At 42.7% G+C, this 18,771-nt stretch overlaps 1 protein-coding gene across 3 annotated transcripts in view; it reads right to left on the reverse strand.

Moving 5' to 3' along the window:
* cadm3 (cell adhesion molecule 3) overlaps positions 1–18,771 on the reverse strand; it is a 74,006-nt gene that overhangs the window by 34,670 nt on the left and 20,565 nt on the right. The window lies entirely within an intron of this gene.

Consider the following 18,771-nt stretch of genomic DNA (forward strand, 5'->3'; position numbering starts at 1 on the left):
TCCAATCGTGATTTGGAACCCGGAAGGTAGCTTGAAACCCTACCCTTGCATGAGACACTCATTTGAAAACCCGAGAGTGGAACCCTCACCTTAGCTTTCAAGCTTAACTTTGACTTGAAACCCTAATTCAGAGCCTTAACCTTGACTTGAAGTCCAAATCTGAAACTTGAACCCGATCTTGAAACTCGAACATTGGCTTCAAACCCTAATTAGAAACCTGAACCCAATCTTGACATCAAAATTGGAAAGCCTTGGCTTCAAATCCGGATTTAGGCTTGAAACCCATATTTGAAGCCTTAATTAGAAAATCTAATCTTGTCTTGAAATGCTAAAACCCAAATGAAGCCCAATTTTGAAACCCTTACTTAGGCTTGAGACCTTAATTTGAACCTCAAAATAGTCACTCCATAAGTTGCTTTCCGCGCCATATCGTTGAGTGTCCCCCTTTTGCTTGCGGCGCCCCCTGCAGAGCATGCCGCGCGAGCACATGTCGAAAAGAAAGGGCGCAGTGTAAGGGAGCCCGGCGGCCCAGAAGCGAGCGGCCTCACTGGAGGAGAATGCCAACGAGAGAGCATAATGGCGACCATTCTCGAAGCACCTGCGAGGACCCGAAAGCCGTACCCTCGGAGACCCAAGACCTCGACGCCAGACCACCTTCACACTCTTCATACATTTACATGCATGTGATATAGAGGGAGAGTATGATGCACTCTCTTGTAATAATAGTAAGAATTAAAGCCACAAACCCTAATTTAAAACCTTAACCTTGCTTTAAACCTGAACATAAAAGTCCCCTTTTTAACAAGAACACATAATCCTAACTTCAAACCCTTCCCCTTGTTTCCAAGCCTCAGGGAACCTTCATTTGAAACCTGAACCCAGGCTCCAAACCCTAATTTACAACCCGAACCTGAGTGTGTTATCCGTGAGGCACGAATGCAACCCCAAAACACGGCCACTTCATTAGGTACAGCAGCATTTCTTCCAGACAGCACTGCAGACACGGAGAGTGGGGGATAAGGAGGGGTGAAGCATCCAAACCGCCTCAGTATGTTTTCCCGCCACTTTTTCTCCTCCCTCCCTCCCTCCACCCTTCCCCTCTCCATCTGCCCACTCTTCCTCACCCGCTCCCTCGCTCTTCACCTCCTGTTGAGGCTCCTCAGCCTCCGCGATAACGCCGCGGTACAAGCCAGTCGTCTGATTGGACGATAGCGAGCGGGTGATGCAAGTGTGTGCGTGCACGTGTGTGTGTGTGTTAAGGGGTCCTACCGACCCCCCACCCCCTTTCATCTTATTCCGTGGCTGAGTTTGCATGCAGGCTGTTTGTTTTACACCAAGAATTTATCAGCCAGTGTAGAGGCGCATCGGGCTGATTTATGAGCCTCCTTCTTCTTCTTATCTGCATTGAGGTGTGTGCGTGCGCGTGTGCGCACGTGTGTGTGTGACGCTGATGATGATGATGATGACGATGAAGGTAGAGGTACGGCACGAAGAAGACAGCCGACGGCGTCCAGTTTGATGCTTTTGTAATGGCACCCGTGTCACACGGGACATTACGCACACGCATGCAAACACGCGCACACGCACAAGCATTTCCCAATATTCACACACACACGTGAACGTATAGGCAGCACACAAACGTGTGCGCAAAGATAGACAAAACACATACGAGGTACAAATAGCACGGAAAATGAGGTGCTAACACTGAGGTGCACACTTTCACGCAATCATATATTTGCATGTTTGCACACACACACATGCACGCGCACATGAGCATACATTAGCCCATTCAGTAGAAAGTAACAAACCTATATGCGCGCGCGCACACACATACAACAAGCAAGTTAGCATGTTTGCACATATTCTAGCCAACAACGTGCACCCCCCACACACACACACATGCGTTAGAAGACGGCAGACACACACTCATGGTGAACGAGAGAGATACATATACATGTATAGAGATATAAATGTGTTTCACACACGCACAGGCACACAGGGAGTAATAAATGGTATATACACGAAGAATGTGAGCAAGAATATGTTTGATACCTTTGGACACATCCACTAATCCTGCAACACACACACACGCACACACACGACGTGTTCTCCCTCCAGAAGCATCAAACTATGCCCATCTGTTTCCAACTAACCCCACCCCAAGTGTGCGTGCGTGTGTATACGTGCCCTGCGTCCCACCTCTACCCTCCAAAAGACCCCGATGTCATCCTTTTGGTCGCTCCCCTCCACGATGGGGGGCCAATTTACATACCAGTGAGTGGATAGTCATGCTACGTTGTGATGTTACTTGGGTCATCGTCATTATTTTTTTGGAAAAAAAAAAGATTACTTTTTTCCATTGAAACAAAAATAATATGAATACAAATACAAGTTGCAACTATAAAAACTACCGAAAGTGTAAAATTAAAAATAGATTGCAAAGCGATATTTCCAAAATCATATATTGTGTATAAAAATTGTTTGTAAATAAAAGTAAATCGTAAAATAGAATATAATACAAATAAAAAAGAAATAATGCAAACATATACATCAAGAAAATGTTATAAGTAGTACTAGGAATAAGCAGTATTAACAAATAAAAATACAACCCTAAGTCCAACTCAAAACCAAATACCTGACATTAAAAATTAAAAACAACACTAAAACTAAAACAAAAAATGTGATCAAGCATACATTATGAATATGTAAATATATAAATAAAATACGCAAGAAAATAAAACCACTGTAAATATTGATAATTAAAAACACAAACCATCCATTTAGAGAAACATTAATAAAACTATATAAATAAAATTATAATAATAAAAAAAATGCTTGGATTTAAACACATGACCCCCACCTGTGCACTTTTCACAAACAATCTCTAAGACCCCTGTTTCACCTCCGGCCACCCCCATCGAAGATGACGACCTACACACCCAGCCCACCCTCTGCTGCCTGTCAAACACGGTTAGTGGAGACAACTACACCCCCCAGAGTCAGACCCCCACCATCATCAAAACAAGAGAGTACTGGGAGAAGGGGGGGGCATGGTAGGGGGGCAACGCTGGTTGGTACGGCCGCTGACAAAACTCAAAGAATATGAGTTGGAAAATAAGGGGACGGCAAAGGAAGGACACGGGAGACATAAGCACGTATGGATGGATGACGGCAATGAGGCGGGATGACAGGGTGACGGCACGCGGGGGGAAGAACGGTACGCTGAAAAATGCCCAAAGTCAAACAGGAGACACAAGAAGAAGGGAAAAAAATAGATATAAAAATGGACCTCAGGCTCATATGAGCGTGCTGATAAGCCAAAAACACACACACACACACACACAAAAAAAAAAAAAAAAAAAGAACAATGTCAGGCAGTCGGGCCGACAACTTTGCCAAGGCCAAACAATCCTCAAACAAGACGTGGGCATTGTAAAAGTGAAGAGAAACTGCCACGGTCCATTTTACTGGGTAACTAGGTAACTAACCAACTAACTAACCAACCAACTAACTAACCAACCAGCTGACTCCCCAATGAAACAGACAAACTAACTACCAAACCAACACAAAAAGACTGACAAACCGACCACCTTACGCAACCAAATGACTAACCAATTAACTATTTAACTAACTAACTGACTACCTGACAGACCATCTCCCAAAACAACCGACAAATTAAGTGACTAAGTGACTGACTAACTAACTACTAAACCAAGACGAAACCACTGACCGAACAACAACCCCATCCAACTACAAAATAAATAACCAACTAGTTAAATAAACAGGCCATTTATCCAACTATTAGACCAACACATTTAAAACAACTATAAAAATAATCAGCCATCCAACACGCTAATTAAATAACTGGCAAACAATCAGATACTAACTAACTAACTAACTAACTAACACAGACCACCGACTAACTAATTAGCTGGCAAGCTAACTAAATAACTAACAATCAAAAAACAAGCTTTTGGCATCCTCTAATTACTTTAGCCCTTCCTGGGGTTTTCAATTAGGCGCCATCTTGTCAGACTAAATCCAAGGAAGTAACTAATCCATTAGCGAACTAATTAACCAATCAACTAACAAACAAGAATCCAAACACAAGCTGTTTCTTGGGGCTTCAGGTTTCAGTAATTAATAATGCTCTCTTTTCTCAGTGCTCGGAATGTCTGGAAGTGTTAGTCCAGTGATCCCTCGCTGAACACAGACACTTTGTGCGCCGTCTTCATGCCGCGCAAAGCCGGATTATCAGGCAGCCCAAACAAGAGACTCAGCCTCCAAGACCACCGTGGTACCCCCGACTCCCCCCACCACCACTAACGCCGTTTCCATCCATCCCGAAGGCATTACAAATGCTCTATCACACGAGGCAAGAATGCTAACCGCACGAACTGACTTCCGAGGATGAAATGTCAAGTGCACAATGTGGCCTGCGTGCTATTTGGCCTGCTGGGAAGTTGGCAACTGTTCCCAGGAATTTGGAGAGAATGTCCAGTCTCAGTTACTTTCAGGCTCTCGCACAGCAAACAACCACAATTGACCTTGGGAAAAAGCCGTTAGCATGTTAGCACTTCAGCCATTCGCATTAGAAATTGTATCCGATGACAGGGCAAGAGCTCAAGTCCTGAGTGATCTGCCTGAGCACTTTTCTGTTCTCAGGTTGCTATCTTGCCATAATGTGTGCTAGCAATTGTATCAATTCCCATTAGAAATACTACATGACGACAGTCTGTTAGCATGTTAGTTTGTGTTCCCAAGTTGAAATAGTCTATGTAAGTTGTTAGCACGTTAGATGTTAGCATTGTTACAATTTCCATTTTGTCATGGGGGAAAATTTAAAACAATGCCATAGCGGGGGAATCCAATTCTCAAGCAAGGCAGTCATTAGCTAAGTAGCTACTGTAAGCTAACGTAGCAGTCTACCGTGTCACTCAGTGCTTCTTTGCTCACAAATTTATATATCAGCTAGGTGGTTTTGGGATAACTAGCTAGCTAGCTACTCTAATGAAGCGATCTATAGTTTCACTTCTTCTTCTTGTCTAACATTACAAAATCAGCCAGTCAGTATCTCACTCACGAAGCTGACGTACAGTAGCTAGCCTACATCTTGACTCATTGTTCCCTCGTGTCAACGTCACAAACATAAATCTTTTTCGGCCATCTGAAATGAGGTCTTGTGATATGATGATGTCACGCATGACGGCGTTCTACACGCCAAATTGTAGCATTTGGTGGGGCATTCGAGGTACCACCGTGTATCGTAAAATACAAGACTTGATGACAACAATTGGCTCATTGAGTCTTATACTAGCCACATCCACATCCACACAAGATAAAGCGAGTGAAATCTTTAATACGCTGGCAAATGCTCCAGGCTGCCCTGCCAATAGGCCACTTAAAGAAATGAGCAGTCAATTACGCAGAGTCTGTTTTTTTGTTTTTTTTCCACCCCCTTCTTTTAATGACAATCACTGAAGCGGCAGCTTCTCGAAGGACTCTCGCTATATCATGAATATATTTATTTATTTTCATGCTGTATTAATGTAAATACGTATATGCATGAGCGAGATTGTTAAGTGTTTAGCTGATAAAGCGCCCTACGTGTAATTTATTCGCCAATGGTGCGCATCGAAATGACTCCAAAGCTACATGACGCCGCTACGCTGTTAGCATCTATTAGCATTGTAGTGTTTTTGTTTTGGTTTTTTTCATAATTCAAATCAGTTCTTGTGTGTCTTAATTATTAATTATTTGAACTTTTGCCAAAATGGCCCAATGATCAACAATTAAAATGAAACACAAACACCCAAGGAGATTCCGTTGCTGGATTTTTCACGACTTTGAAGCCTCATTTTTAACACCTGCCCATTCTTTTAATCACTCAAATTTGGCAGGACTGTGAACAACACTCTTGTCACTGTTCTGCCAGTACAGCTCCTCAAAGCTTCTTGTCCTCGTTATTGTACGAATAGTGACAATGTGACCGAGTTGGGTCACAGGACCTCGCCAGCCAACCACCGCCGGCGCAACTGGCACGGAAAAACACCCTCAGTGGTCAATTAGTCCACGGTGGCCATGTCTGGCGTGTGTAGACACTGACAAACTGCCGACCGCTATTGTTCGGGCCGTCTCGAGCGGCCTTTGTTGCCCCCCCCCCCACCCAAAACCCTGCCCCCACTTTCCCACTGACTCACCCCCCACTTGTCGTCTTTATCTTCTCCCGCCAGCACCACATTGATCTCCAGTGCCGTGATTGGGAGTGACAAACCACGGGCCCAGTCTGAAAGGTTGCCTTCGTTAGCCGTTACGAGGCGCGCAAATTCCTCCAGAGATGTTGGCGAGAAGGGAGGAAAGGGAGGGGGGGGACACACACACACACACACGCGCACACACTCGTGGTCCCGGGAGGGAACAAGCATTCAGGAGGATGAGGATGAGGGGGAGAAGATTCGATACACTCGACTCAATCAAACTTTGGACCACTTTGGACACAAAGCTTTGCGTGTCTGTGTGTGTGCATGTGTGAAAGAGTGTCTGAGGGGCTTCCAAGAACACACACACATACAAAAACACTTCCCAAAACACTGCATGTCCTTGCCAAAAGACGGCGAAAAGACAAAGAGGAGGCTTGTCTTCAAATAAAGGACGTCCAGTCTTAGTAACAGTTACACAACGGGTGTGTGTGTGTGTAGTTAGGTGCCTGTGTGTGTGTGTGTGACTAGACTGGTGAGCGAAATACGCCTCTTAATTTATCAAGAACACAATGTAGCGGTTTACAACTTTATTCAGTGCCCAGAGGGGAAAAAAAATAGATGCACTCAAAACGTCACATAAGATCCAAATTAAATTCATTTGTTCACCAACGTTAACACCATTCGGGAGTTCACCTATCAACCTTTCATGTAACAACACACACGTAAAAAAAAAAAAAAAAAATTGTTTACGAGTGTGAAGCGTTCGTGAGATAGCTAACTAACATAAATTATGCCCCCTATTATTCACAAGTGACAAGCGTTCAGTAGCTGGCTAAGCTAACGTAGCAGGCTAAATCCTCACTTTGTGTTTTTCCTGTCAGAGGACACAAACAGACGAAACTCAAGTGGCAGAAGATCCAAGTCAAAGTTGTTCGGTCCACAAAAAAAGTTCATGAAAACAGCTGGAGTCCTTTTGATCACTCGTGATAAGAGCGAACAAGAACATTCGGAAAGTATTCACGGTGCTTTTCACATATTTACTTATGTTATAACCTCATTCCAAAATGGATTATAGTCGGGATTATAGTCGTGTTCTTCCTCAAAATTGTACACACAATAACCCATATTTACAACGTGAAACAAGTTGTTTGAATTTTTGGGCTAATTTATTTTAAAAAAAAAAAAAGAAGAAATTTCATCACAGGCTTTGTGACAATGCTCCAAATTGAGCTCAAGTACATCATGATCATCCTTGAGAGATTGCTACATCTTATTTGAGGTTCACCTGCATTTGAATGGACATGATTTGGAAAGGAACACACCTGTCGATGTAAAGTCCTACAGGTGACCGAGCATGTCAGAGCACAAACTAAGCATGAAGTCATAGCATTTGTCTGTAGACTTCCGAGAAGGGATTGTCTCGAGGCACAAATCTGCAGTCCAGAAAAAATTTTGCGGCTTTGAAGGTTCCAATGAACACAGTGGCAAGAAGAAGAAGTTCAGAACCAGCAAGACTCCTCCTCGAGCTCACGATTTGTTTAAATTGGCGAGAAGGGCCTTAGCTTGCTACGTGGGTAGCTAAGCTAACATCAATGATCTATATCTTTACTCTGTGGTCTTTCAAAGAACGGATTCACCCAAATGCACCACACTGTTCCCACGAGGTCCAAACTGGAAGCATTTGTTTGCCAAAGGTTTGTCAAAACCAGCTGTTAAGTATCTCGCTAAGCTATAATCATTGTTGGCAAACATTACAAACAGATGGACTTAAAGGCACAGCTCCAGTTGTGGGAGATTAAAAAAGTTATTTCTTCACAAAAACTTGGAAACTGCTAGCCAGCTAGCAGAGCTGGGCACTTGAGCCTCTTTAGCCGGTCAGTCCTCCGCCCTCCGGCCGCGACCTGGGTACCCTTCCGGTCACCCCCTACCTAAAAAAATCGGTATCTGGCCGGACCGGACCATTCCCGGGACGGACCGCCCAGCTGTGCCCGCTAGCTAGCTAAGCTAACGTAGAACACAACAGACTGGTTACAAAAGGAGATTACAGTCTACGGAATAAAACAAAGACAAATAGCTCCACCGGATCGGCGAGCGCACACGCAACTTGTAAGCGGGGATGTAATGCATGTAAATGATGTTATGAATCTAAGTTAATTAGCAAAAAAAAAAAAAAAAAATGCCGGCTAATCATCAATCATCGCGGTGTTTTATCCCGCTGCGTGCTATCTAATGTATTTGCCGTCTGGATGGAAATGTACTTCTTGTCTGTGGGCGGGAAGCGGGGGGAAAAAGTCACTTAGAGCGTGATAAAAGAAGCAAAGAAGCCATTTTGTTCCAATAAAACGCCCCGAGATGCTTTGACCGATTACAGGCGCTCAGTCAAAGGCCCGAGACCGAGACACATTAGCTTCGAGCAAGGGAGAACAGTTTTGAAGGGGGGGGAGAAAAGGGAAAATTGAATTAATCACAGAGACCATTTGTGGTGCAGCTGTGGACAGGAATGCCTATCAAGGAAGTGAGGTCTCGTGTTGCCTTCAGGGGGGCCAGGATATCTGAGCTTTTCCTCAAACAACAATGCAGCATTAATACTACGCCTATGAATAATAATAATAATAATGATACTACGACTACTACTACTAATAATAATAATAATGATAAAAAAATAATAATATATGGCAAAAATTATTACAAATCAACTTTGAAAAATAAAATAATCGAATACAACACTCAAACAATACACATTTTAGTAGTTACACTTCCATCGTTATTTTCTTCTTTACAATGATCAATTTGACCCGCGGCCATCTTGGAAATGGCGTCGGTCCTGATGGTCGCGAGCTTCCCTCACTGTACATCCGAGCCGGGCCATCTTTATCTCTCTGCCGTCTTCATCTCACTACCTCCTCCTCCTCGTCCTCGTCTGCAGCGGTTGAATTCCCTCGAGTGGGCCAACGGGACACTATTACAACTCCCCGACAGATTCGCTCGCCTCCAATTTCTCTCCATCCTCTTCCCGTCCCGGCTCGCCCTCTTTCATCAACCTCCTCTCTTCCCTTACGCTCGGCCTCCGTCGCCTTCCGTTGGTTCGCTCTGTCATCAGACGCTCTGATAGTGTGTGTACGCACGCACGCCTTTTCCAATCCCACCCATCAATCGCACCCCCCCCACACACCCAGTTCTTTTTTCTTTTTTTTCCCCTCCAGTCAATATAATTGGCATCACAGGAGAGCACTCCCTGCAGAGTGTATACTAAAACAGCCAGAAGAGGAGGAGGAGGAAGATGCGCATAAAAGACAAGAGAACAAACGAAGGGAGTGGACCGGAACGGCAGGTGGGCAACTGGAGAAGATGACTTGGAATCAGAAGGGAAAAAAAGGAAGATGAAAAAAAAAAAAAGAGGCAGGAAATAGAGGCTCGGCGTTAAGGAGTTGACTTATCAAGCTTCGGCAAACCCGGGCTCCGTGGTACGACCGTACGCGAAATGTGTCGTAAACAAACATTTTGTAATCAAGCATTTGTCGAGTATGCGCGCTTCCAATTTGCAAGGATTCCGATCCAATCTCAAAGAGGGAATCGTCTTTAAAGTACCCTGAAATGGCTGCGGCAAACCAAGATGGAAGACGACCCGTGTCTTTTCGAGTATGACATCTTGAGACTTTTTTGTGGCTCTACTCATGATACACTTGCCTACCAAATTTCACGTCGCTAAGTGAAACTAACTTCGGCGGCGGAATTTTCACACGTTATCACAAAATTTCTTTTTCTATGACAAGTCATCAAATTTTGTCGATGCATACAAATTTGGCGGACTTCTCGTGCATTTTCAGGTATGCCTTCTTGAGATTTTTTTGGGGGCTCTACTCATGATACACTTGCCTACCAAATTTCACGTCGCTAAGTGAAACTGACTTCGGCGGCGGAATTTTCAAAAAATTCCTGCTATATGGCAAGTCGTCAAACGAGAATGCGAGACTTCCCGTGTCTTGGCGGGTATGCCATCTTGAGACTGTTTTTGTGGCTCTACTCACGATACACTTGTCGACCAAATTTTATCTTGCAAAGTGAAACGGACTTGCAGGGCTGAATTTTCCAAAAAGTCATGAGCAGAATTATTTCCGCAGTTCTGTTGAATGGCAAGTTATGAAATTGTACTGACACATACAAAATGGCAGATTTCCCTTATATTTTGGGGCACGACTCCTTGAGTCAATTTTTGTTGCTCTACTTATGATATATATTTGGCAACGACATTTTATGTTGCTAAGTGACCCTTCAGGGGCTGAATTTAAAAAAAAATTCATGAGCTGAGATATTACTCCAGTTGTGTTTTTACGGCAAGTCATCAAACTCTGTCATTCCATGTGAAAATGGGAGACTTCCTGTACCTTTACAGTTACTGCTCATTGTAGACTTGTCGACCAAATTCCATACTGCTAAGTGAAACCGTCTTCAGCGGCCACATTTTCAAATTATTCATGAGCGGAGTTATTGCTGACGTTCTGTATTTTAGGACGAGGTGTCAAGGCTTACCAAAATAGCAGACTTTCTCTTTCTTTTCAGGCAGACTTTTTTTTTTGTGGGTCTACTCAAGATAGACATGTCTACCAAATTCACCGCCCATCTGTGTAGTATACATCAAATTTGGTAGCAATCGTATCAAATTGATTGACAGGATTTGTGATGGAAAGCCCCCCGGAAATGACCGATCAAAAAGAGCGTCCAAAGGTGAGCGTCAGCCTGCCAGGTCAGCTCAAAGACGTTGCAAACAGACAGCATTGAAGCTTTCCCGATCACATGACTTCTGTGGAACGGCTGTCACTAATGAGCTAATTTATCTACCGCTGCTGCTTTCCTGTCATTGAAGCTCACGTACGTGTCAGCATCAAAGACAATTCGTCATTTTGAATAGTTTGCGTGAAATTGTGAGACAATCTCAGGTTATCGATGAAACCGCCATTTTGGGCGACATCAAACATGTCGAGGCTTGCGGGGAAGATTAAAGGCAATATTAAGCTTACAAACAATTAACGCATGCCTTCCTAGACATCAAAGACCATTGTGATTCTTCAGGAACATCAAAGGCAAAAATGTTTTCGTAAGCCAAGACAATTCAGAGTGTTGAATTAGATTCAATTGGAGTAGGAATGTAACGGAAATGTTTTGAAAACATCAAAGACAAGCTGGCAGTGACCCTTATTTGTGAACATCAAAGACAATTTTGAGTCCCCCCCCAAAAAAAGTTTTGTTTTTGGTCAACAAATGCATGCTTTCTTATGCAAATGTGTCAATATCAAAGACACGTTAGTCTTCAATCAACTTAACTTATATCAATGACCATTTTTAGTCAACCTGACACACAGCTTTAGCAACATCCAAGGCGTTTTTAATCAAGCTAACTTGTGTAAACAATTCTAACTTTTCAATCAACTAAACATATCTCAAAAAATCAAAGACAATTTGAGAGTCTTCCAAAAAAATAAACCTGCTTCATTTTGTACACACAAATCAAACTCGAGCCTTCGCTCGCTCGATCAAGCACTCACATTTTTGTTAATGTCAAAGACAGTTTTGACTCTTCAATGAACCTGCTGAACGTGTGAACATCCAAGTCGATTATGAATCATCAACAAAACTAACTTGTGCATTTTTTATAAACATCCAAAAGTGGCATACATAGACTCTTTGAAGAACCTCACATAAGCATGTACGGAAATGTCAAAGACAATTTCAGGTCTTCACTTGAATTTGTGTGTAAACATCAAAGACAGGTTTGGTTCTTCAGTGAACTCACAGTACGATTTTTTGTAAACCTCAAATCTAATTTCAAGCACCCAAGGAACCCAATGTGCATGTAAACATCAACGCTCAAGTCGTTAACAAACCTTGCGTACCCATTCTCCTAAACATCAAAGACAATTTTGCATCAAAGAGTGTTGCCGTCGCAAAAACGTTCAGAATGACAGAATTTTGCTTTGGCCGTTTTGCTTTTTGATTGGTCTTTCGCATCAGCGGCTAACTGACTGTTACTGTATCACATGACGCGTCGCTAGCGGCCGAAGCTAATGAGCTAATTAATCTCCCGCCGCTGCTTTTCCCAATGTGACACATAAACAGAGCGGCGGCCGCTTTACAATGGTCCTCCCTCGCTTTATTGATGGCTCGCCGACGGTAAATAAAAGCCCACTGGAATTTATTGGAAACAAGTCTGGCAAAATGAGAAGAGAAATGCATTGAGAACTTATAGCGTCCACGCCAATGTGCATCAGCGGTTTTATTCGCTAGTTCAGCAAAGTCGTGGAAAACGCTTGAAACCCTACTTTGAAGGTCCAACTTGAAACCTCCATTTTCTGATAGGATTGGTTATGGGATTTTCTTTCTTTCAAAATTCTGACGGTGTCTAAAAACACAACCTCCAAAATGTTTTATTTATTTATTTTTGGGGTGCTCCCCCCCCTTCCCAATATTCCGACTCACTAACCACGCTTAAAAAAGAAAAAAATGTACATAAAGAATCTCTGCGCTAATAGCTTCATTTGTTTGAGGTAATTACTTGTTCACACGTTGCCGTTTACATTTTATTAAGAATGCTGCCAAAGTGCCAGAAGCGACGCGCCTTTTTCCGACTCAATGCAGTTCATATAATAAATAAATAAATAAATAAAACTCTCCTTCAAATTAGAAACGTGCGGCGTAACAAAAGGGAACAACGATGAGGAAGGAACATGAAGTCCAATTTTGTTGACAAAAAGCGGAGGCCCATGAATAAAACATGGCGCCCGGCCTTATTGTGCGTCTCGCCGCTAAATAACCTGAACCACAAAATAAGACCCCGAACAATGTTTGGCACATTTTTTTATAGCTTCGGATGAAGTTGACATTGTGAAGATGCTACGGCTGCTACATTTTCTATTAAATTTTTTTTTATGCATCTAATCTTTGAATAGCTGCAGAAGACGAGCGAATTTTCTGTGCCATCAAAGAAGAAAACATCAACGAAGTGGCCTCAAATTAATTAAGGCGCGCTTTTTTGTTATTCAGCCCATTTTTAGCGATGTTAGCATTCAAGTTAATCACGCGTCTATTTGCGAGATTTTGGCAAACATCAAAGACAATTTTAGCCGTCAATTAACTTGATGTCGCATCAAGTGTCTTTAGATGTGAACGGGACGTCTTCTTTTTGTGAACAATAAAGACAATAGTCAATGAAAGTGACATCAAAGACTGTCTTCAACAGACCTAATGTAGGTGTTTTCAGTAATATCAAAGATGATTAACATTAACATCAAAGACAATTTATACCCTATGTACATTTTCCGAAACATCCAAGACAATTTTGAGCCTTCAGTGGGAAAAAAATTGGTTCTCATGAAAAGCAAAGACAATTTAGTCTTTAATAAATGAAATGTCTGCATTTTTAGTATTGAGTCTTCAAGGAACCAACATGTTCTCGCTCACATTCAAGACAATATAGAGACTTTATTTAACCGAGCAAAAAAGTAGACATCAAAGAGAGTTTAGTGTTTTGTTTTTGTAACCATCAAAGAATTTAGAGCGATAAACCCAGTATGCGTGTTTTGGAACCATCAAAGACAGTTTTGTCGTGTAAGCATCAAAGATAGTTTTATGTCTCAAACAGGACCGATATGTTTTCACAAACATCAAATGCATTTTTGGTCAACATCAAAGACGGTTGAGCATCTCGTATAGACAGGTTTTTCTCAAACATCAAAGGCGTTCCGACTCATCAACAACCCAAAGTTGCGTGTAAACCTGAAGGAATCCTGTCGTTTTTTACCAGATTTGTGACGGCGTCCCCCTGAGAGCGTCAGGTGTCCATTTTTTGTGCGCGCCACTGACTCTTTGAGTTTGTGTGCGCATTAAGATGCGCATTTGCTAATTATTGAGCTGCTCGTAAATAATAAATGGGGCGTTTATTTAGCCCATGTGGCCAACGAATGGCCCTTCCAACACAAGATTACTGCTATGAATATTTCATAGCAGGTTTCGAAGCTAAATGTGCTACATGAGAAAGAACGAGAAAGAGGCTTTAACCAACAAACACAAACCTAACTTGAAACCCTGACCCAGCCTTGAAAGCATACTTTCAAAATCTGTGTTCTAAACCACTAACAACTAGCTTGAAACCATAATTTGAAATTTTAAACACTAATTTGAAACCTTAACCATGGCTTGAAACCCCATTTTGAAAACCTTCTCGGGACTTGAAACCCGACCAAAAGACCCTAAACCTTCCTTGAAACCCCAAACCATGTCTAAAAAAAAAATCGTACTATTGGTAGCTGGCATCGGCTGCCTCTGGGAATACTCAATACCTTCAAATAAATTTGATATTTGCTCGATACGATACCCGGTATCGGTATTCACCCATCACTACTTGAACCCATCTATAACATGCTAACACGTCCTTGAAATTGAAACCCTAATCTTAGTTTGAAACACCAAGGAAGGTTTGAAGACCAAAATCTGGCATGAAACTCACCGTAGGATTGCAATCCCTCATAAAACCTTAAACCCTTCCCTGAAATCCTCCTTTGAGTCCCTAACCCTGACCTGAAACCAGAATTTGAAACGCTAACCCCTGCTTGAAACCCTCATTTGAAACATTAACTCAAGATTTGAATTTTCACTTGTGTTCCACAAGGAATTACTGTTCCGTGGTGAAGATTCCAAAATCATGAGATGTCAAGGAGATAAACGGGCGCCGTGGCTTTGCTCATGAAAGCGGTAGAGTGACATCACGTCCTCCCCTCGGCGAGCTCTTCATGTCAACCATCTTTTGTTTGGGGAATACGCACCCGTCACTCCGGCGCGTCCTGGCGCCGGCAGCTAATCTGCCAGTGGCACAAAGGATGACGGGATTTACGGCGTTAAGGAATAACCGTGCACGCGTCCTTTTGTGACGGCAACTCACACTAAGTCGCAGGCGACGACACGACAACAGCGTCAAGGAGTGCAGACGACGCCCACCGGACAAAGTGATGGGGCGGGTCGGCCTTTGTTCTGACCTGGCACTTATTGAATTGGCATCTTCAATTTAAATATCAAAGACGGAATCACTAAACATCAAAGACAGTTTGGAATCGGAATGTTTTTGTGGACAATTTAGTCTTCAAAAGACCAAACATTCATGTTCTATAAGCACCAAATAAATATTTGAGGCTTTAAACAATTCAAAATATGTGGTTTTGTAAACATCAAAGACACGTGTGGTCTTCGATGAACCTTCCACAAATGTTTCTGCAAACAGCAAAAACAATTTAGGGCCTTGAACAGAACTGATGTACATTTTTTCATAAATATAAAAGAATATACACCATCAAAGACCATTTAAGTTTCATTTTTCAAGTTTTTATAAATATAAATACAACACGACAACCATGACGTGTTTTGAGACAAATCCAAAAGAAGTCACTCATGAAGATGTCAAACGTAAACTGAACGAACGTCAAGGACAGCGACGGGGCAAAGTGAGGGAGCGGGCGGGGTTAGTGGCTCCTTGAACGTGTCTTTGTTCCGACTTTGAAGCGGGTCAGTCTTGTGCTTTGACCCGACGTTAATTGAATGAGCCTCTTAAGCGCCTTAATGCCACGTCCTCAAGTGCCGCTACTGTACTCATTCCACTTTGGACATGGAAATGCGTGCGGAGTGTGTGCGACGAGGACGTGGTGTCCTCCGCTTGGTTTGGTCGTCAGGTTTAAATAAAGATTTGTGTCTTTGATTTCAAGAAAGACCATTTTCAAGCCCTTACGCGACTTGACTTTCGTCAACCTCAAAGATCCTTCCGAGTCTTGAGAGCTGTTGATATTTTGGGGTGAGCGTGCGAGCTAATCAATCAATAAAATAAAGTAAATTGGCCAGCTGGTGGAATGGCTCATTGATTTCCGGATTGACAAAGGCGTGCACACTTGATTTGATATTGAATGTTTGGAACGTGGCGCGTCAATCATTTCAAAGCCCGCCTTGTTGTTTTTGGAGGAAATGTCAGCGCGTTATCATTCTGCCGGCGGGCGCCCTCGCTGGCGCAACCGTCATTTTGCCGTTTTCCCTTTTGTCCCGTCCGACGCAAGGCAAAAAGGAAAACGAGTACAAAATGTCACTCTGCCTTTTAGACAAAAACATGAACCTGAGGACCTTACACGTGCCACCAAACACAACACATCAAACCCTAACCCTGTCTTGAAACCCTATCCCAGTGTTAAGATCTCGCTTTTTACGTAATCCTAGAAAATGAAAAACTATAAACCCCAACACTGGCTAAAAACCTTCATTTGTGCTGAAACCCCCTTTTGGAACACAAACCAGGGCTTGAAACCCTCATTTAAAACTCTAACCTTGGCTTGAAGCCCTACTTTGTCGTCCTTGCTGGCAGAGGCTTACGGCTAGGCTGACGAAACGCGGAAACAAGGTCGGGATAAAAAATAAAAAAAAAACAAGCACAAAATGTGGCTGATCCTTCTCGACAAGCGCGGATCAATCCTGAGACCTTCCGGAAGTCGACAACAACAAACGTCCTCGTCCTTTTTAGTGCCGATGAAGACATCACGGCGGAGCTGATACACAAACCGCAGAACTCTTTAAATATTCATCACAGAGTGGAAGGGGAGGGAAAAAGAAGAAAAAGAAAAAAACAAGGCAAAAGAAGAAAATGAGAAGGGTAAACTGTGCCGCTCGGCTTCCATCAGAGTTTTAGCCCGGAGGAAGTTGAAGAGCGTCGCTATCATCCTGTTCCCCGCGAGGCGCTCATCAAACATACAGTAGCCGTGTTAGCGCCGCGTTAACGCCGCTAATAGTCGGCGCGCCTCCGGACCGACCAATTCCATAAGCCCGTGGAGCTCGTTAGCGCAATTAGACCTGCGCTTTTACGCAAATGCCAGCCAATTATCACCTGCTGCGTATCGACAAATCATCACTATTGGTGTAATCGACGTCATCATCATCATAATCATCGTCAGAGTGACTGATTGCCAAGCGGATTCAATACATTAGATTCAAAACACCTTGCCCCACTGAAATGAATGAAATTAAATGAATAGAAATATCATTAATTCATACAGATCATGAAACTATTTTTTTTAAAAGTTTGCTTTTTGATAGACAATACAATATTGTGCTTTCTAAAACCCGAGAGCCATAACACAATTTAAAAAACAAAAAAAGGAACAAATTCAACATCAATGTTTGTCATTGTGCTGCTCCTTCTGGTGTGACTGCTTTGACCACCGGGGGCAGTATAATACAGTCACGTAGATGCAAACGAAGAAGAACTTCTGAGTCATTATTCATAGAGGAGAATTATCGTTATATTATCCATCTTGTTTGTTGCATTCAAATAACCGTGTCTTGAAAGCTTAGAAAACTATTAGTATCCATGCTAGCCGTTAGCATGTGGCCGTCAACAGCGTGAAGTCGCTTTTTGGGTGAATTGTTCAGCTGCTTTTTGTGAGGTGAGTTGAATTGGGTTCACTGCCACCGTACAGCGCTCGGATCTGAAATTTGAACTCAGGATCCAAGGCAAAAAAAATAAAACAAAAAAAAAATAAAAATTTTTGGTTTATTCTACATTTTTAACAGCTTCCAGCTTGCCTGTGAAATTCAAGCTTGTAAACCAACGCTATGACTAACAGATCCCTATAGATGGCGGCACTTTATTACTTTGGATTTGAGATCAGCACAGCTTTTCGGTAGAAGATAAAGATTTGGGGTGATCCGCGGTGTGTCGTGTCAATCGCAAAGGAGAGAAATGACAAAATGTTGGACAAGCTTAGGCACCAGAGCACAAGTATTCAAATGTACGATACATGATACAGAGTTGTATGGTGGTACGTGGGAAACCAATCAACCGAACGTGCGTGTTTTTGTCATCAACATACAATTTTCCCCTCCACAACAAAGACAAACGCATCTCTAATGAAGATTACACACGGCATGTATTTCATTACCCATCCAAGATCATCCGCTAATGAATCGAACATCGGCGGTATTTTTTTTCTGTCAAACATTCAAGACAATTGAGATTCTTTTATAAGCCGTCGTAGCGCCCAACATGCAGATTACGCTCAGAAAGGCCTGAGTCGACACAAATTGGAGGCTGGGATGCTATTGTGGCGAGGCGACAGCCACTGGAGCGGAGCGCTTTATAACACATCACACTCGGAGGAGAGGAGAGAGAAAAAAAAAAAGAAAAGAAGAAAAGACAATCAGGAACAAAACAATAGCACTGCTGCTGCAGCCTTTGGCATACGGCGCCATTGTCGGATAGAAAAAAAAAAGTCTTAATGATACTCAAGTACGCGCTGGGCTGAGCAACAAAACAAGAGAATGGAAGATAATAAACAGGGAGAGGGAAAAAAAAAACAAGTGGGAAACAGAGGGAGAAAAGCTTGGTAACGGGGGGAGTAGGAAAAAGGGGAAAAAAAAAAAAAAAGTAGCGACTGTGTGTTTGTACTCCAGTCCGTGAGAGAGTAAAAGATCTTAATGACACTCGAGTACGGGCGGAACAACAAAGATAGCAAACGGGGGAGAAAGGAAAGGTAGGAACAAAAGGAAGGGA

This window comes from Idiotropiscis lumnitzeri, chromosome 12 (genome assembly GCF_059441095.1).
Source record: "Idiotropiscis lumnitzeri isolate Australia: NSW breed Sydney's pygmy pipehorse chromosome 12, RoL_Ilum_1.0, whole genome shotgun sequence".
NCBI classification, from domain to species: domain Eukaryota; kingdom Metazoa; phylum Chordata; class Actinopteri; order Syngnathiformes; family Syngnathidae; genus Idiotropiscis; species Idiotropiscis lumnitzeri.